We start from the raw sequence: 20,313 nt of genomic DNA on the forward strand, positions 1-20,313 counted from the left end.
TACAACTTGATTTATGTCAATCAAATCATAAATGTAGTTTGCTAAGGCAGAAACTACTTGATTTCAGTACTATTATAACAGACTAATCAATCAATATTTCAAAAAAGAGGCTGTTGTAATGAGATTTTATTATGGGTATTGATTTCAATTTCTATATTAACATACAAAGCCAAGTGTTCTAAAACTTAGGCAATTCAAAAATATTGTTCTCGAGGAAGATGTTTGAAACTTACAATGCTTTTTCTAAAGAACTGTTATTTTAAATGACAAGCACCCAGGCTCACCCACACAAGCCTACTCCTACTCAGGGCTAGAAACAGTGTTCTAATGGGGGCTGTGACTTCCTCTTTCACTGAAACCATTCTAAGTCCTGATGCTCTTTGTGTTTTTCTGGCATTGGCCCTTAAGTGTGAGGGGGCTAGTTCACAAGGCAGATAGACTGAGTGTGCTTAGGGAAGAAGGGAAAGACAAGGGTGCAGATCAGCGCAGGTGAGATACAGATACAGAAGTCCAGTGATTGCGGAGTTGTTACCACCGAGGCACAAACAGAAGGAAGTTGGCTGCTTTGAGGATCTTGCAGGATCGGTGTTGGTGCCCTCTCCTTGGCATAGAACTCCAGGCTTTGTGGGATCAACATTGCAGCAGCGGGTGTGGCTTCCTGTTGGTCACCTTGGGATGACTGCTGTAGTGTGTATAACATCTTTGCAACTGAGAGTAAGGATTCAGTATTTATTCGAATATACATGTACATTTTACATACTTTAAGGATTTGTTCCTCCAGGCTTTGAACTTTTCCTTTACTTTCATTCATTTAGCTTTCTTTTGTCCCCTTTCTATACTTTTATAAATTAGTTTATATGTAAATAATAGTCACCATTCTTAAGATATCAGTTCTTCCCAAATACACACACACACACACACACACACACACACACACACACACACACCCCACATATCTCAAATTGAATAGCAAACCTGGCAAACTTTCACACATGTGTATGTGTTATGTGTGTTGGCTTGTGTATGTGTGCAGCATATATGTACAGCTACATAGATGTGTATATGAGGAGACCAGAGGTCCATGTCAAGTGTCTTTTTCAACTGTGCTCCACTGTATTTTTGATGACAGGATCTCCAACTGAACCTGGTGCCCTCCAGTTCATCTAGGCTAGTAGGGCCAATGAGCTCAGAGATCGTCCCATCCCCACTTCCCCAGTGCTGGAATTACAGATGCACACCCATTTATGTGGGCGCTGGAGATCCAAACTGAGGTCCCCATGCTTGTGTAGCAAGGACTCTATTGACTGAGCCATCTTCCTAGCCCAAATTTGGCAAATTTCTAAAACATAATATAGGAAAGAGTATGTGATCTTAGTTCAATTGAGCTTTCAGTCACAACATCGAAAGTATCATTGAGAAAGGAAAAACATCTAACAGAACTTCATTAACCATTTCTGCTTTATGAAGGGGACTGTTAGAAAAAATTAAAAGAAGCCACAGACTAAGCCAAAACTTTATAAAACATGTTTGTGAAAAAGGAATAGAATCTAAAACATACAAAAGCAATGTAAAATCTAACAAGAAAACAATGTAGTTAAAAAGCAAGTGAGCGATCTGAATAGACATTTCAGCACAAAAAAAATGTACACAGGACATACACATGTGACAAGAAGCTCCCTGCCATATGTCTAACAGTTTTCAAATTTAAAGTCATGAACTTCTGCTGTACTGCTGTCAGTGGCAGAATCCAAAGCACTGACCGTGCTAAATGCTCACAGGGATGTGGAGTAGCAGACATTCTTCTTGTTCATTGCTGGCTGAAAGACCTTTCTTATAAAACCGAACATAATATTTCTGCATGATCCAGTGGATATGCTTCTGAGTATTGACCCAGATGAGCTTAACAGTGTCCACACAGAAACCTTTACACAAATGTTTGTGGAAGCTTTAGTCATCATTGTCGAAAAGTGGCAGCAATTGGAATTTCCTTAAATAGACAACTCAATAAATAAACCTTGGCATATTGATACCACAGGCTCTTATTCAGTAATAAGAGAAATGACCTATTTGAGCCTGAGAAAAAGCCCAGAGAAGTCTTCATGAGTGTTACTAGGTGAAAATAAGCCAACGGCTAGAAGCTGTATACACTGAGTACAGCCCTATCACATTTGCAAACAATGAAGAAATGGAGACAGTGAGAAAGGCTTGAGAGGGAGGATGAATGTTGAGCACATGGCATTGGTAAGGCAGTGAAGTTGCTCTGTGTCACACTATACTGTTAGATCTACACCATTATAGACTTGGCAAGGCCTATAGAAGTGTGTGATACAATAACCGAATCCAACTGAAATAGTTAATTATATATATGTTAGCATTTATCACTTACAATAAACCAATATCAACCAATGCAGATATTAACTATTGTGGCAACTTTGGGCCAAAGAAAGAAAGTAAATATTTGGATTTTTTTTTTTGTAAACCTAAAACTGAAGTACTGAAAAGCAGTAAAACACTTAGTTAAAAAACAAAAACGAAAAACAAAAAACAGAAAACACTCCCCTAAAACAATAGACTAATAGTGTATCACTTTCCATGGTTAGCAAAGTCAGTTATTTCCTATTTCATAGTTCTTTTTTTTTTTTTTTTTTTTTGGTTTTTCTATTTGAAGACCAGGCTGGATTTGAACTCACTAGATCTGCCTGCCTTTGCCTTCCAAGTGCTGGAATTAAAGGCATGCACCATCACTGTCTGGCTCATAGTTCTTTTAAAATATGTTTTTCTATTTATTCCCTCTTTTCAATATTATTCTTTCCTATGCATTAGTACATATTTTGGGTATAGGAAACTGAGGGAAGGAAGGTTTCTAAAAGGTAACTTTACTATGATAGTAATATATGTGCATATTTTGCCTTATTCAATAAATACCATGTTCTGGACACATGGTTTCTGGTGGTAAATTGAAAGCTTACAGGCAATATAAATAAAAAAGACTTTTTTATGATTTGGTAAAGGCTTTTGAGATTATGTAAAGTGTTAAGGGGAAGCAATTGGAAATGTTTGATCAGGAATATAATAGCTGATATACATTTTAGAATGGTCTTCTGGATTGCCACATGGCAACCCAACAGCCATTAATAGAAGGCGAACACGGGAACTGAAAATAGAAGCTAGTTCATGTCTCCAGAAATGGGACAGTGGCAGTTTTGCTTTGGTGGCTCCTCTTGCCTTTTCAGCTCTTGTTTTCCTCAGTGTACTGAGTGATGGTCAACAGCTTGAATTGTACAGTCAGGCTGTCTTGTTTGAAATTCTGATACCATCCCTCCCTAGTAGGGTGATGAACGCATGGTATTAAACCTACCCATATCTCATTAGTTAGTTGGGCATAATAGTACCTACATCTAAGAAGTGTATATATATAAGAAGTGTATTATATATAATTTATATAATTATATAAATCATTTCACTAGGAGTATGGGAAGTGTGGTGTCTGCTACAGAGTAAGCATTGGGCATGTGCTTTTGATGATATTGACCTTATGGTGTTATTGAGAATTCCATCACTCTAAAGGTATTGGCCCAGTGCACTGTGACCATGTCATCTCTGTAACCTTGCTAATGGTGAGCCCACTGTATATGGTAACCTATCTCATTCCTGTTGCAGCCGTATTGCTAAAGCTCTTAATAAAAGCTACCTTAAGTCCTGGGTACATTCTCTGCTTGTGGAATTGTTGGGTATACAATTAGTTTCCTCTATTTTATATTACTTCACTCTAAGTTCATATTTTCCTGAAGGTAGTTATACTTTTAAAATTTTGAAATATGTTTACAATTAGATATTATTTTATTTAATGTATTATACTTTATTAAGATTCATATTTCAGTATTGTTAGGTATGGATTTCTATGCTGTTACTTAGTTTGCAGTTTCTATTTTTCTAGTTTTTTCCTATCTTTTGCCCTCAGCGTGTCCTGTCTATACATGCATATAAACACTCAGATGTTTCTGCATTCTGACATAGGCAAGTGTACACACATACAGACTTTGAGCTCTTATAGGTGAGCTACATCCTTATTGAAGAGGCTGACAAGCCCAGAGTATGAGCAGCTTCCCCTTCCTTCTTCCTTGCCTCAAATATTATTGCTTTTGCCCCTTGCTCATTGTTTTATATATGTAAAACACTTAAATACTTGCTATTTTAATACATCCTAATGAATGAGCTCATTATGTTTTGAAAGTCAAGCACAGATAAAAGTAGTTGGTTTTTATTTTAACTAACTTTTACTTTTTAGGTTTAATTCCTTAACATGAAAAATCTCACACATTGTAGCTATATACACCTCATATGTAAGTTTTATCTCCAGGCTAATAGTTTCAAATTGGGGAAAAATAAAATCTATATTGTGTATAGCTGTAGATGACTTAATGAAGCCTAAACTAATACTAGAAAATATTTTTATTCTGTCTCTTAAAGTATGAGACATTGATTAAACATTTAAATATTACATAATGACATTTATTTTCTATGCACACATTCTATTTGTTTTGTAGCAGAGGCACACCATGGTTAGAAAACATGCATAAGTTTTAGCAGCCTGTGTTAGGCCATGAATGAATCTGCAGGGTACTTCTGAGCACTGCTCTTAACTGCTGAACTGTATTGCCTCCCATCATTGGTAGAATGCCTTATTTCCTCAACTGAAACTGCCTCAAAAGAGATAAAGAAATACCTCATCCATCCACAGAGGAACAACCAACTAAATTTATTTTTGGAAATAATAAGGGGAGGGAAGTTGTTTTGCTCTATACATAGACTCTACAAGTAGAACAGTTGTATAACATGGTCTAACTGTGTAAATTATACTTTCTCCATGGTTCATTTAACTACTTGAATTTATCATTTCCTTTCAACCTGAAGCAAATCTGATGCATATTTCCTGGGATGCTCACACTCTGTTTGGGTTATAGAAGCCACAGACCTCATTTACAGGTGCATGCACAATATGGCCATTTGGAATCATCCTGCCCTTTATAAGTTTAACTTTTTCTTTTTACTGAGAAAGAAAACAATATAATGAGAAAACATTTATTGTACTTCTTATTGTTATTATTGCAACTGATGTAGTGCTCATGGAGGGACTGTCAGCCAGTTATCTTACCAATGTGTGAAGTCCTAAGCTGACAACCGAGGCAAATCAGAACCAAGTGTCTTAGCATATGCAACCAAGTTCCCTGTGAACTGTTCTCTTTGGAAAATACTCATTTATTACCCTTTCCTTCCTTTGAAAAGGAAATGTGTGTTTTTGAGGTTAATGCAGACTAATTTGATAGCTTGCTCTTAAATATTACAGTTTCAAGTCATGATGTAAAATCAGTCATTCTTTGGAAAAGTAGTTAAATATTGGAAATGACTTTATTTCATAACCTTTTAAAATTAAGTGAGACAGTCAGTTGATGAATTTGAACTGTTTAGGAGGCCCCCAGGCAGTGGAACCAGGACCTGTCCTTGGTGCATGAGCTGGCTTTTTGGAACCTAGGGCCTATGCTGAGACAGTTTTCTCAGTCTTGGTGCAGGGAGGAGGGGACTGGACCTGCCTCAACTGAATCTACCAGGCTGGGCTGACTCTCCAGGGGAGACCTTACCTTGGAGGAGGTGGGAATGGGGGGTGGATTGGGGGGGAAGGCTGGGGGATGGGAGGAGGGAGGTCAGAGGAATCCGTGGCTGATATGTAAAATTAAATTAATTATAAAATAAAAATATTTACAAAAAATAAAATTAAGTGAGAAATTAACTGGAAGTTAAAATTCTTACACTTCACACAATTTTTGAGGATTTATGATTTTTAGACTAAAAACATTTTTATACTCTTTGACTGAAACTTTGCTTACTCTAAGAACCAAAGTTTATATCTGTAGTCTTGAGTGTCACATTTAAAACAGAATAAAATAACAGAAAAAGATTGCTAAATGTTTGCTTAGTCAACAAAAATAGTTTAGTGCAAGGATTTTTTTCAGATTAAAAGCATGACATTAAATATGGGATTAAGTCAGCTCTGCTTTCATCTTCATCTGGTACTCTGCACCATCCAATAGGGGCTGCCTGGGATCATCAGTTCACTAATTTGGACTTTTGTGCTTACACTGGACACATCCATATTGTCTAAATTTGATATGCCCTTTGGTGCACAAAACATCATTTTCCTCAGTATTTTGGACCCACCTAAGTTTCAACCTATTCCAATCAAAGCATAACAGCATTTTAAACAATGTTTTACTATTAAATCCAATGACCATTTCTTTTGTTGCATTGAGTTCCATCTTGATTACCCAAATTTAGTTTTAGTGAGAATGTGTGAACAATAAACTGTTATGTATTTTTCAGTCTAAAGAGTTCTTTTATTCATCCTTACTCATTAGTAATTTAGATTTCTGGTATGGAATGCTGGGTTTAGCATTCCAGGTGAGTAGTTTTCTCCAACAGTTTGAATGTAGCATCTGCTGTTATGGATAAATCTACTGTCTATCCAAATATGTTTTCTACAGCAATCTCCAGATTTCCTTTTTTTTGTCTTACTGGATGTTAATGAGAATATGACTCATATAGATTTTTATTCATATAACATGTATGCATAGAAATAAATATATAATCTCCAATTTCTTCAGTATGATGAGTCTTTTTTATTAACTTTGGGAAAATATAAGCCATATCCCTGTATAAATACTACCTATGCATTTTTCTCTTTTTTTCACCATGTGGTGAATCATGCAAATGGTACATCTTTTTGTTTTTGTACCCTAAGTCACTTAATTTCTCTGTGATAGTTTTCATTTTCTTTTCTGTGTTTCTTCCTCATAAGTTTTTTTTTTTTTTAGCACAGTCTAAATGATAGGTTTGTTCATTCATTTTACTGAATTCTTTCACTTCTAGGTTTTTTTTTAGTTTTTGAAAATTTCCTTTCCATTTTATTTTATTCTTGATTTATGTGCCCTTTAAAGACATTTTAAATGTGTAATCTTTGATATTCAATGTATTTATTTCTTAGGGTGAAGTCTCCCATCCATTAACAGTTAACCTTTTTTCTTTATGTGGCTTCATTATTTATTATTATTATTACTATTATTGTTATTATTATTATTGCTCAGTAGCAATATAGGGTGTTTTACATTGGAGTCCTTCATATTGGAAGTTGTAGCAGTGCTCCATAAGATAGTTTTTATTTGATTTTCAAAAAATTTAGAGATATTCCTGATTCAGGATAAGTTAATTTTTCATCTGAAATCCCTTTGCAGCATATGTAATGTGACTATATACCCTAGCCTTATGTGTGGCCAGACACTCTTATTCTAAGATTTGTCCATGTGTAAGCCTGGTTAATTTATTTTAGATTTCCCTGCAACAGCACAATAAATATTTCTATTCTAAGTTTTAGAGACTGCTTTTTGGAAGTGACTCAGTTTCCATTTCCCTTCTCTCATAAACACCTGAAGTGTGTAGTTACCAGCTACTAAGTTCTGATGCTCAGTGAAATATTTTAGTTTTAGCTTTGTCCATAATTGTAGATGATTTCCATTATTACTGCTTATGTAAAGATCTATTATAGCTCTCACAGTAGCATATAGCATATATGTTACCCATCATAATAAGATATGTATTATCTTGGAAAATATATACCTCACATATAGAATGAAAAATAAGAGTTAATATGCCTTTTCTAAAATTTAAAATAGCTACAGGCAAATATTTCATATATTATTTTGGGCGTCTCTTAGGCAAATGAACAACTGAAGTGGTAGATGCAATTCACAGCACTGCTTTCAGTTTCTGAATAGTATGATGAGTGAATCAATCAGTGCTGGACACAGAGAAGAAAGCACAAGGATTATAAAAGCATAGCATGAATCTTAAAAGGTCTTATTAATAAAAACAAACCTGGAGCCAGGTATTGGGGTGAATGCTGAATGTTCAGAGAAACAGAACAAGCTACATCCAACCTCACCTTGCCAATTCCTCAGCTGATCTTGTTTCCTCAGACTGAAATCCTTGGAATCCTCATCTGAATGGATCTCAGCTGAACTGCTGCAAAAAACTAAAAGCTTAAAAAGACTCTAATTCCTAGTCCTCACACCTTATATACCTTTCTGCTTCTGCCATCACCTCCTGAGATTAACGGCGTGTGTCACCATGCCTGGCTGTTTCCAGTGTGGATTTGAACTCACAGAGATCCAGACATATCTCTGCCTCTGGAATGCTAGGATTAAAGGTGTATGCTACCACTGCCTAAAACCTATGTTTAATATAGTGGCTGTTCTGTTCTCTGATTCCCAGATAAGTTTATTGGGATGCACAATATGTCAAAAAAGTGTCCTCTATTACTATGATATGCTTGTCCTATAGTGTGTCTGGTCTATCTATATTTACAAAATCTTTTTTTATCTTTTATATTGCTGTGATTACTTCTTTTGAATATTATAAACTGGAGTAATATACTCATTTATTCATTAAATATTTATCAAATATTTACATTTTTGGCCAGACACTATTTTAAACACAGGGGTATAGCAGTATGCAATACCTCTGCTTTACTACAATATTCTGATGGTATGTGAAAGGAAAAGCAGAAAGTCAGTAAATAAAGCAGTAAATGTAGCACTTACCAGGCTTTTATAACAGCAATGAAGGACATTAAAGCAGAGTCACAGGGATGGAGAGTAGACAGAATGTACTATTCTCTGTGTTGCAGTGAAAAGCTATTTAATGAAGTGTGATATACTGCAAACAAAGATCATGTAAAATGAAGTCACGGTCTATGTGCATGTCTGTGTATGATCATTATACATAGCAGGTTTAACAGGATCATACTTACTGTACTAAATACTGAAGTGGAGTGAGTGGAGAGTATGGCAGGAAAGGCTAGATGGGAGGAAGAGGACCAGCTTCTGGGAGTTGACTTTGGCTTTGAATGAGATGGAAAGCTGAGATTTTAAGAGGTGGGGTGACATGATCTGTCTCATGATTTAAAGAGAACACCAACTCTGCCAGCTTCATGGAAGCATTAAGTATAGGAAGGCAAGAATAAAGGCAAGAGTGCAAATTAAGCTAAGGCCTCAGTGTTCAAGACTGGAGAGGATGGTGGTTTGTAACAGGGTGGTCAAGGTGGATGATGAAAAGATGACTGATTTTGAAAATGTTTCCAAGTTGAAGATAGCAGCATCTGTTGAAAGAAGGATCTGAGAAAAGAAAGTAGTTGAGGATGGTCCTGAGGTTGTTCGCTAAGATATTGGAACAATAGGTTCAATGGCTAATGAATTAGGGTTATAAATAGAAAGAACAGGTGTGGGTATAGAAATTCAGATGATGGCTTGGATAAGATGAAATTTAGGATAATTACATTAAACACCCAAGTCTGGTGACAAATTTGGAGACTTAAAAACTTAACATTAGATCTTTATTCCTATTTCTATTTCTCCAGATTTTTAGTCCTGCCTGCAAGAGCCCTTCTTCCACCCCACCCCCATTCCCTGGGGACTTTGCCTCTTGGTGTGGATCCAAGGGCCCATTAGCTCTTTCCTGCCCAACTTCTTGGGCTTTCCTTCTAATCTATTTCTGTTGCTTTATGCGAGCCATTAGCCAACAGGAACATTTTCTACCAGGGACCACCAGGTCACACTGGGATGAGACTCGGGTAGGTGATTTTCACAATCCTGTCCTCCATTCTGGTTTCTCTAGAATTACTGTTTGTCCTGTAGCAGCCTGCCTCCAGGATCCTTTCCTCCTATCCTACCGCCACTCCCTGGGGACTCTTGCCTCTTGGTGTGGACCCTGGTACCTCTACCTCTTTCCCACTGCCCCTCTCAGCCTTTTCTCTTAGCCCATCAACATTCCTTTGTGTCACCTGCTGATCATAGAAGCACTCTTTACTTCAGACCCTATAGCTACTACACTTGTCTGGAATCCAAAGTGGACAGGAGCAAAGAACAGAACACCTACCCAACTAAGACAAGACCAGATCTCTACATCATGGAATCATGTTAAACAGCATAACTACTGATGCCTAAATCCCAGGCCAAAAGCACAAACATGGACAGCCAAGAACATGTGCCCCCTCCAGAAGCTAGTAACCCTTCTGCAATAGGCCTTGAGCAGTGACATCATTAGCTGAAACACAAGATAAGGACTTCAAAATAATAATTATGGATATATTCAAAGACCTTAAAGAGGATATGAATAAATGCCTTAATAAGACTCTGAAAACACTAAGTTGAATGAATTGAAGAAATCATTTCAAATAAAATCACCAGAAGAACTCAAACTGAAATACAACTAGAAATGAAAAACTTAGGGTGTCAAACAAAGATCTCAAGGTAAAGGCCAGGTGGTGGTGGTGCATGCCTTTAATCCCAGCACTTGGGAGGCAGAGCCAGGTGGATCTCTGTGAGTTTGAGGCCAGGCTGGTCTACAGAGTGAGATCCAGGACAGGCACCAAAGCTACACAGAGATACCCTGTCTCGAGGAAAAAAAAAGTTTCACCAAGCAATTAAAACACAAAGAGAAAGAACTTCAGATCTTTAATAAAAGTAGAAGAAATGGATAGACTAGTCAAAATGTTAAATATAAGAAATTCTAGGCTCCCAATGTTCAAGAAATCTGGAAAACTGTATGACCAAACCTATGAATAATAGCAATATAGGAAGAAGAAATCAAGGTCAAAGGCACAAAAGATACCTTTAATGAAACAGTTGAAGAAAATATTACAAATCTTAAGAAAGATGTACCTATTAAGGTACAAGAAACATACAGAATGTTATGGCCAAACTGCCTGAATACCTCTTGGGGCAGGGCTCCCCAAGAGAAGGCACAGAGTCAACAATGCAGACATTGGGAGTCATATGAGAAGCACCTGGCAGACTCCTTCATTGCTGGTATGGGGCTACCATAAATACCCCCTGGCACCCTATTAGCTGTCAGCTATTTCCTTGACTGTGTTGGCTTCTTCTCATTGGCCCCATCAATCTGAAGTTCATAGGTCACCAGTCACTGAGCACAGCAACAGACTCCAGTTTGGCTTAAGTGAAATTGTTATTGTGCATGCTTATCCACATGCTTTTGTGCACTGCCAAGGTGGCCGTGGCTGCGCCGGCTGGTTCCTTTTCTCCCCACAACAGAACACCAAATAAACAGGACCAGCAACTAAATTCCTTACAATACATATAATTAAAACAGTAAATGTACAAAACAAATAAAAGCTATTAAAGCTGCAAATGAGAAATACCAAGTTACATACAAAGGCAGACTCATTACGACAACACTCAACATTTCAATGGAGACTCTGAAAACCAGAAGGGTCTGCACAGGTGTTCTATAAACTCAGAGAGACTACAGATGCCAACCCAGACTACAATACTTGGCACAATTATCAATCACAGTTGATGAAGAAAGAAAAACATTCCACAATAAAACCAAATTTAATAATTTCTATCATGGATCCAGCTCTACAGAAGACACTAGAAGGGAAACTTCTGACCAAACTACACCCAAGAGGACACAAAGAAAAAATAATAATCACAAAACATTTAATCAAAGGAGGAAGAAAAAACCCAGATTATAACAATATAATAATGGGAATCAATAAATACTATCCAGCCGGGTGGTGGTGGCGCGGCGGCGGCGGCGGGGCGGGGCGGCGGCGGCGGCGCACGCCTTTAATCCCAGCACTCGGGAGGCAGAGCCATGTGGATCTCTGTGAGTTCGAGGCCAGCCTGGGCTACCAAGTGAGTTCCAGGAAAGGTGCAAAGCTACACAGAGAAACCCTGTCTCGAAAAACCAAAAAAATAAATAAATAAAATAAATAAATAAATAAATAAATAAATACTATCCATTAATAACTCTCAATATTAGTTGTCTCAATTCCCCAATAAAGAGACACAGTCAAACAGATTTAGAAAACAGGATCCCTATTTCTGCTGCATGCAAGAAACACACTTCACTATCAATGATAGACATCATCTCAGTCTAAAAGGTGAAAAAAAGTATTGCAAGCATATGGACCCAAGAATCAAGGTGGCATAGTTATTTTAATATCAGATAAAACAGACTTCAAACCAAGACTAATTCAAAGAGATAGGGAAGGATACTACATACTCATTAGTGGAAAATTATGCAGAGTATATTGTAATGTAAATATTTATGGACCAAACCCAAGGGTACCCAAGTTCATAAAAGAAACACTACTGAAGTTTAAATCACTTATTGATCCTCACACAGTGAAAGTGGATGACTTTAATACCCTACTCTCTAATAGACACATCATTCAGATAAAAACTATATGCTGGAGGTAAATGATGTCATAAATCAAATGGACCTAGCAGATATTTATAATTTTTCCATCCAAACACTAAAGAATATGCTTCCTTCTTAGCAGCTCATGGACCTTTCTCCAAAATTGACCACATATTAGGACACAAATCTCAACAGATACAACAAAATTAAGATAATGTCCTGCATCTTTAATCAGTGATCACCACTGACCAAAGCTGTGTAACAACAACAACAGAAATAGTTGTACAAACTCATGTACACTGAACAACTCACTACTGAGTGAAAACTGGGTCAAGATAGAAATCAATATGACATTAAAAACTTTTTTGAAATTGAATGAAAATGGAAACGCAGCATACCAAAACCTGTAGGGCATGATAAAAGTGGTTCTAAGAGGCAAGTTCATAGCACTAACCACCTACATCAGAAAACTGGATGGATCTCATGTTACTGACTTAGTGACACATCTGAGAGCTTTAGAACAACAAGAAGAAATAATACCAAAAAGAGTAGGTGGAAGAAATAATCAAACTCAGGTCTGAAATCAATAAAATAGTAACAAAAAATTACAAAAACTAATCGATGAAATGAAGAATTGGTTCTTTGATATTGACAAACCCTTAGCCAACCTAACTAAAAGACACAAAGGGAAGATTCAGATTCATAAAACTAGAAAAGAAATAGCTGAATTTCTTGATATATATTATTTACTAGAGTCAAATTAAGATCAGATAAGCAACTTAGACCCATAACCCCTAGTAAAATAGAAGCAGTAATTAAGTCTCCTAACCAAAAAAGAATCCCAGCACCAGATGGGTTTAGCTGAGAATTGTGCAAGATCTTCAAAGAAGAATTAATACTTCACAAATTATTCCACAAAATACAAACTGAAGCAGTACGTCCTAATTTTTTCAAGAAAGCCACTATTACGGTAATACTAAAACCACATAAAGGCTCAACAAAAAAGAAAACTACAGATTAATTTTCCTTATGAATATAGATGCAAAAATTCTCAATAAAGTGTTTGTAAGCAAAATCTGAGAACACAGATTGCACACCATAACCAAGTAGGCTTTATCCCAGAGATGCAGGGATTGTTCAACATACATAATAAACAATCTATCACATAAATAGACTGAAAGACAAAAATCACTTGATCATCTCATTAAATGAAACTAGGGATACAAGGGACATACTTCACCTTAATAAAGACAGTTTATAGTAACTCCACAGCCAACAACATCCTAAATAGAAAGAAACTCAAAGCATTTCCTCTAAAATCAGGAATAAGACAAGATGCCCACTCTCTTTACACCTATTCAATATAATGAAATTTTGAAGTCTTAAAGAAATAAGACAACTGAAAGAGACCAAGGGATACATATAGAAAAGGAAGAAATCAAAGTATCTTTATTGTAAATTGACATCACTGTATACATAAGAGACCCCCCCCCAACATATACCAGGAAACTTCTACTACTGATAAATATTTTCAGCAAAATGACAGGATACAAAATTTACTCACAAAAATATGTATTAAATGACAAGCATGCTGAGAACTAAATAAGGGGAACAATGCCTTTCACAATACCTCCTGTCCTCCATGTATGTATTTATGTTAGTACCTTGGTATATCTCTAACTAAACAAGTGAAGAACTTACATAGTAAAAACTTTAAGACACTGAAGAAAGAAACTGAAGAAGACATCATAAGATGGAAAGATCTCCCATGCTAATGGATTGGTAGGATTAATATTAGGAAATGATAAAAATATGTTGTATAAAAATTATTTTAAAAAAGAACATAACATTAGTTGAGCTCCCCTAAGGAGTTGTATAAGGAAGAACATAACATTAGTTGAGCTTCCCTAAGGATCTGAATAAGGAAGTAGTATATAAAAAAGAAGAAATTTGAAACATGCATACTACCATTGGCTAAAACTCAGGTGAATATCAGCTGACTAGAAATGTATACTGAGGAGAAATAGCCAGTAAGGCTGAAGGAGATCTAAGAAAGATGAGAATTAATGGACTTCTCAAAATTGTGAAGAAAATGAAATATGGAAGAGTGACCAGCTTGTCGAGTATTTTTTAAAAAAATCTTCAATGAAGTGGTGAATTAAGATGGAATTTGTGACTTGGTAGTCACTGACCACTTCTTTATTGTGTCTGGGATGATAAAATACAGCATCATAGATAATCTGAATAGCTTACTAGTTATTCCATCAAATGGATGTATGAATCAGTATTTCTCATATGACATAATCCCTTGGTTTCAGTGTGTGTGTGTGTGTGTGTGTGTGTGTGTGTGTGTGTGTGTGTGTGATTGCAAAATAACGAGGTTCAAAAAAGACATCTGGGAATTGATGCCTCCACAGCATTTCTGTATCTCCTTGAAAGTCTGTGCTTATGAAGTGGCCCTTCTTTCAGGGTTTGTTTTAGGACTGTGTTCTAAACCACACAATGAAAGACCTACATTATTTACAATTAGAACTGCTAGTCATGCTTCAGTTTAAAAATTCTTTTAGACTTTGGAAATAATACCAACATCAAGCTTTTATTCAAAATGTGCTACTTACCATTATTGATGCTGTCTAAAATGAAGGATGCAGGCTGTGGTAGTTTGAATGAGAATGGCCCTCATAGGCTCATATGTTTGAAGGCTTGATCCCCAGTTGAAGGAACCCTTTGGGAAGGATTAGCAGGTGTGGCCTAGTTGGGGTAGGTATGTCACTGTGGTTGAGATTTGGGGTTTCAAAAGACTTCAGCCATTCCTAGTGTATTCTTGCTGTCTCCTACTTGCAATCAGTATGTGAACTCTTAGATGTTGCTGACACCATGCCTTTGTTCTGCCATCAGGGACTCTAACCCCCTGGAGCCAAAATCTCAATTCAACTTTCTTTTATAAGTTGATATAGTCATGGTGTTTTGTCACAGAAATAAGAAAGTAACTTAGAGACTGATGCAGAAGGAAGGAATATAAAACAAACTTCATCAACTGCACTACCAATAGGATAAAGATACTTTCTCAATAAGAGAAAGTTAGCTTTATTTTTGTGAAAAATACTGGGATGTCCTCTATGTGTGATAGGTAAAGTCATAATACTTCTCCAACGTTGTATTTCCTCAAGTAGTAGTATTACATGTTGTCTCATTTGTTTTTGCTCTTTTGAGGGGCCTGCCACACAGCACCCAAATAAATCACACTTGGAGGCTTATTTTTAATTATGAATGCCCAGCCTTAGCCTCACTTGTTTCTTGCCAGCTTTTCTTCACTTTAAATTGGCCTGTCTGTCTTTTCCCTCTGGGCTTTTCCCTTTCTCTATTCCTGTATACTTTTCTTTCTTACTCTGTTGCTGGTTGTGTAGCTGAGTGGCTGGCCCCTGATGTCCTCCTCCTTCTCTCACTCCTAGATCTCTCTTCTTCCTCCCTGATTTTTCTTCCTAATTATTCTCTCTGGCTGTTAGTCCTGCCTATCCTTTCTCCTGCCTTGCTGTTCAGTTCTTATTAGACCATCAGGTGTTTTAGACAACCACAGTAACACAGCTTCACAGAGTTATACAAATGCAACATAAACAAAAGTAACACACCTTAAAATAATATTCTATAACAATTATACTGTTACTGATTTACATGACTACTTTTTGGGAGATTCATTTTTATTCTGCTTTTGTTAGAGGGGACGAATTATCACCAACAACCTATAAATTTCCAGTTAATAAAGAAAGGCTTCTAACTAACTCAGAGTTTAAAGATTAAGCCAAGTATACCTATCAGGTATTTATTCTTTGCCCCAGAAGGAATTTAGAAATTGAGAGTCTGTGTTCTCATTAGAATTCTCTGGAAATATAGTAATTTAATGGCAAAAATATGTCATTATTCAAATAAGAGATGAGATGAAAGTGATTTTAAACCTATATTGATGAATTAATACATAAAATCATTTGAATATTCCTTGTAAAATACAGCAATGCTAACTTTTATTAGTGTGCCAGCTTTCTGTTACTATTATCAATTATCTGAGAAAGCCAACTTGAGAATTAGAAAGGTTTATTTTGGCTCAGTTTCAGAGTTTCCAGTAAATGATCATTTGGCCTTACTGCTTTCAGCCTATGAACAGGCACATATCATGGTGGAGCGCTTGTGATATAATGTCCCATGTACTTCATGAAGGTGAGAAACAAGGAGTGAGAAAGAAGAGGGCCTAGGTACTCTTTTCCTCCCTCAAAGGCATATTCTCAGCTTACCTGTGTCTCTACTGCATCTGTGAATGAAACTGTTAAGATCTTAGTGTGTGCATCTTTATGATCTTCTCATGCCATCTTTATTTTAGAGTGTCTTGTTTCATGTACCAACTTTTTAAATCTTTTTACCTCATTTATCATTCATTTGCCCCCATTTTTTTACTTTTAATCTAATTCTTTTCTCTTATATATCTTTCTCTTTGAATATATTTGTTAAAGCTAAAAACAAATGATTAAATATTAGTTATAATTGAATTCATTGTGAAGTATTGTGTGCTAAGGACAGACTCAGATGATAGATCAGAAATGTAACTGTTGAAGTTTGCAATATAGTGCCAAGAGGTACTTGGCAGTTATAAATGGAGCATAATGATGATACATAGCACAGATAATACAATCTTCCAAAAATAAAATAGAAGAACTCATTATTTAAATTATTATTTTAGTATTTGTAGTCACCTCAAAGAGATAAACCTCTCTAGAATTTCACCCAGTATCCCCTTTCCACTTCTGATGAGGATACTGACAACATTGGAATGCAATAAACATCTGGAGAGCAGAGAGGGAAGCAAAGAACATGAAATACTCTCAGTGGACTGGGTCATCAGTTACCAAATGAACCAAGGTTTGGCTGAGTGTGTTTCTAACCTTGACATATTTATTTGTCATTGTACATCTTAGGACTGGAAATGTTCATCTTCTATGTTCATGAATTTTGATAATATTGGTAAATGGATAAATTTTTCTCCTAAGTTCATTATTTGTGCTTCTACCATAATTCCAATTCCAGAGGAGCCAACCTTCTCTTCTGACCTCGACAGGCACACACAGTATATATACATGTAGGCAAGACACTCATGCACATAAAAATAAATGAATACTAACTAAAAAGTTAAAAGTTTATTAAAGTATCTAGTCTTGTAAGATGTTTTGGAATCTGAGCAAACCAAGTTTCAGGAGACAGTACCACAGAAATCACTAGCTCTGGCATGAAGATAGCAGGAATGAAATCAGATTGTAGGTTATCAGTGGAGATGGATGCGTGAGATAGAGATCAGTTATGTGCAAAGTTGGGCAATATGAGTACTCTAGAAAAGTGAAACAATAGCTAGGAAAAGAATTGGAGCAAAATACTTTTGGTTTCCTTGGTTTTGTTTTTGTTTTTTCGAGACAGGGTTTCTCTGTGTAGCCCTGGTTGTCCTGGAACTCATTCTGTAGACCAGGCTGACCTCAAAATCTGAGATCCAACTGCCTCTGCCTCTAATGTCCTGGGAATAAAGGTGTATACCATTGCCCAGTCAGTGTTTACTTTTTAAAAGAAACTGATGTACATTTGAAGGAGTAAATAGTTCACGAAGAAGTTAAAAACAAAACAAAACCACAAACCTGTCAAAGAGAAAGGATGCAAAGACTCTCAGCAAGAGCATGTGGTTTACAGTGGAGAAGTTGGCTATGCAGAGGGGCTGAGCCACTTCTTTTTTGGAGAGGGATTTTCAATGGGAAGGTGAGAAAAAAGTGATACAACCAGTGCCAAATCTTTGGAACTACTCAGTGAGAATTTCTTTGGGATGGATAATGAGAAGGGAGCAGGATTCAGTGTTCATTGTTGTCAGACCCTACATAGGTGAGAGTGCCATTAGGATAGGATGCCCTGCAGGAGAGAGAGAACAGTATTAAAAACAAAACAAAAAAATCCTGATAAAGATATTTTCATATGCTGAAAACTCTACTACAAAGAGCCTTCAAAACAAGTGTCAATATAATTAGTTTACAGTTGTTTAAAGTAAAGAGCTGGTTGTGCTCACTCAAGAGTATAATTTTAGCAGAGGGCATGATTAGCAAAGTTTAAGGCTGGCCTGGGATACATACTGACCTTGTCTCAAACCCACAAATAAGTAAGTAAGTAAGTAAGTAAGTAAGTAAGTAAATAAATAAATAAATAAATAAATAAATCGATCAAATCTAAATTCATGCTTCTTACTGTAAACTTACAATATTCATGAGCAGGAAACATCCAGAATAATTAAATGTGAAATTAATAGGTAGAAAGTAACTTAGACTATTAGATATCTGTAGGGTAGTAAATTAATTAGAGAAATGAAAAAATAAAATTTTAAAATTCTGTTTCAGAACTGCCACAAAATAAGCAAAATCCAAATGAAATTGAGAAAAATATTTTTATCTGGTATAAAAGACAATTGATTAATATTTTTCTTTATAATAATTTTGATATTTATGACACTAAGTTATTAGTAGATAAATGGAGACAGGATGTAAAATGGTTTACTTAAAAGGGGGAAACAAATAGATGTTAATTAAGAATAAGAAACTCATGTTATCTAAAACAAGTGAACACATAGATACTTTGGGGATGGAGTAGTGGGCATGGTCTTATATAGTTTAAGGTGGACTTGACCTCATCATGCCCAGCATAAATACTTTTAAAATATTTTAAAAAGTAGTTTAAGCCGGGCCGTGGTGGCGCACGCCTTTAATCCCAGCACTCGGGAGGCAGAGCCAAGCGGATCTCTGTGAGTTCGAGGCCAGCCTGGGCTACCAAGTGAGTCCCAGGAAAGGCACAAAGCTACACAGAGAAACCCTGTCTTGAAAAAAAAAAAAGCAGTTTAAAAACTTCAAACTTCCCTCTAAGTTTGTATATCTATGCACATAAATTAGTACAGCTCTCAGTCCTCATCAGAGAAGTTTCTTTGTGCAGTGGATAGTCGTTAACACAGAAATCTGCACCTGATCCCATTGCAGAGGTTAAGTGTTTGGGAAGTACTCTAAACTAGATGTGCTATCTATATCACACCCTTCCCCAAGACTCAGGGGCCATCTTGGAAAAGAGGGAAGAAGGAATGAAAAGGCTGGAGGTTAGGAAGGACTGGAGTTAATCAGTGTCTTTGGACTACATTAGGGCTGCTGTATCATGAGTTCATAGCACCTGGGGTTGCCTGTGTAAGACCTGCACAAGTTCAAGCCAGTGAATATTGTTATTGGAGAAATTATTTTGGCCACTCCACGTAGTTAAAAGGATATTTATTTAATGGCATAACTCACAAATTAAGTAATGGGTAGGTCGCAGGGTCTGGGGAAGGTGTAATGCAGTCCAGCGGTGTTCTCCGGAGCTCTACACAGTCAATCTGCACCGGTCAGCATTCCGGCACCGAGAGAGCGCCCAGCGCGAGCGCTGGCCCATCCAGCTCTCGGGTCCCCGGTGCCTCCCCTCGCCCCGCCTCGTAGGCGTGACAGTTGCCAGAGTCTCAATGGGGGTTGGAACTTCCAGATCCAAGCTGGAATGGCTACCCACTACATATTGTAGCATAAATGGGGAGGGGATTACAATTTTCTACCCCTAACTGAAGAACAATGGATAGTTGATAGCTTCTGCTAGTCTTCAATCTCATCAAAGACCTGAGAAGGAACATAATGGTACCTGAGAAATGGTAGATGGATGCAAGCAACTTTCGGGAATCTTGCAAGAGTAGACCAAGACAGCTGGCAGCCTGAACAGTCACCTAATGTTTCTCAGCATTGTTGGTGCATTCAAATTGGCTACAGGCCTAGAGTATCTGACAGGCCATTTTAAGAAGTAGGATTTCTGAAAGACCATCTTACCCTGTCTTGGCAGAGTACAGTGGTCACTTTCCTTGTGTCCCGCTTGTCCAGAAAGGAGAGCATTGCATCTGTACTGTCAGCCATCAAGGCAAGGGCAGTTCTTTGCCCAGTAGGTCATTTTGTGGCAAAAAGACAAACT

At 36.9% G+C, this 20,313-nt stretch overlaps 1 protein-coding gene across 1 annotated transcript in view; it reads left to right on the forward strand.

Annotated features, from left to right (window-relative positions):
- Macrod2 (mono-ADP ribosylhydrolase 2) overlaps positions 1-20,313 on the forward strand; it is a 1,962,999-nt gene that overhangs the window by 181,658 nt on the left and 1,761,028 nt on the right. The gene's annotated exons all lie outside the window — the stretch shown is intronic.

Source organism: Peromyscus leucopus, chromosome 4 (genome assembly GCF_004664715.2).
Source record: "Peromyscus leucopus breed LL Stock chromosome 4, UCI_PerLeu_2.1, whole genome shotgun sequence".
Taxonomy (NCBI): Eukaryota; Metazoa; Chordata; class Mammalia; order Rodentia; family Cricetidae; genus Peromyscus; species Peromyscus leucopus.